This window comes from Elgaria multicarinata, chromosome 14 (genome assembly GCF_023053635.1).
Source record: "Elgaria multicarinata webbii isolate HBS135686 ecotype San Diego chromosome 14, rElgMul1.1.pri, whole genome shotgun sequence".
Classification (NCBI taxonomy): Eukaryota; Metazoa; Chordata; class Lepidosauria; order Squamata; family Anguidae; genus Elgaria; species Elgaria multicarinata.
This window is the reverse complement of record NC_086184.1, coordinates 2,877,662-2,878,854: the sequence shown is the minus strand read 5'-3', so window position 1 is coordinate 2,878,854 and position 1,193 is coordinate 2,877,662.

The window sequence follows — 1,193 nt, the reverse complement described above, 5'->3', positions numbered from 1 at the left end:
GGCTGAATTTGCGCAAATCCGGCTAAACTGCGCAAATTCGCCATGGCTTAGAAAGGTGCTCAAATTCCAGAAGCTGCCCCCCAAAATGTGCAAAATGCCCAGGAAAATCCACAAACTGGCCAGACTCACTGCCATCCAGGTTGGGCGCTGCAGCAGGAGCTGAAATGAAGTCCAGGGGGCACGCCTAAGCAAACTCATAGATCTTCTCCACAAATCAATTTCTCCATTACCCCTAGTACCAACATAGCTGTACCAAGGGAAGGATTTCCCCCCTGTATTTCTCATGTTTCTGCTTGAAATGAAGCTTATGTACATAGTATTGCACTGGTTCATATTCATTTGTTTTCTCCCTGGGCTCTCCCCACAGTTAAAAGTTAGATTGTAAGTTCTTTGGGGCTGGGACCTATTATCTTACCTTATGTTGCCCTGTAACATTGTGCTTTTTATACTGTATTTTGTATTTGTGCTTTTAACCTGTTGGTTGTTTTATTATGGTTTTAATTTTTGTGAACCACCCAGAGAGCTCCAGCTATTGGGCGGTATAAAAATGTAATAAATAAATAAATAAAACACCAAGGACCTTAATATGAAACAACAAGAACCATTATTGTTATTAACATCCGGAGGGGTAGACGTTGTTGTAGTAGAGACGGGGCTCTGTGGGACACGGCATCAGCACCGCCAGGGATGTTGACACCCTCTTCAGAATTCTCTGTTCCCTCTGAACTTAGTGCCACAGTAGCTGTGGGGAAATAAGCAATGATATCTATGGCCCTCTTGTAAGGCAAGGTAGTTTGGGTTGAGTTGGTCTTGAATGAGCAGTTAAGACTCATGAGATGTGCTCGATACGCTGAACTGATGAGAGACATCAGATGCCCGGGAGAATGTTTGCCAGTGCAGCGGAGGGCCAGGAACTCTCAGCTGCCCGCGTGCGGAACGCGCCCGAGAAGGCCGCTCCGTTGAATCGCTCAGAGCTGGCAGCCGAAAGCGTCTGTACATTAGTCTCCCGAGAGTCCCTGTTCCCTGCACGTCCAGCAGCGTAGCCGAGGGAGAATGCGCTTTTCACGTCCGGCCCTGGCCCGGGCGCTTGAATGGGCTCGTGATCTATGGCAGTGGCAGCGGCCAAGCCAAACAAAAATTCCTGACATATTTTTCACTTTTCTTGCAGCCAAGAAATTCATATTTCACGGGAA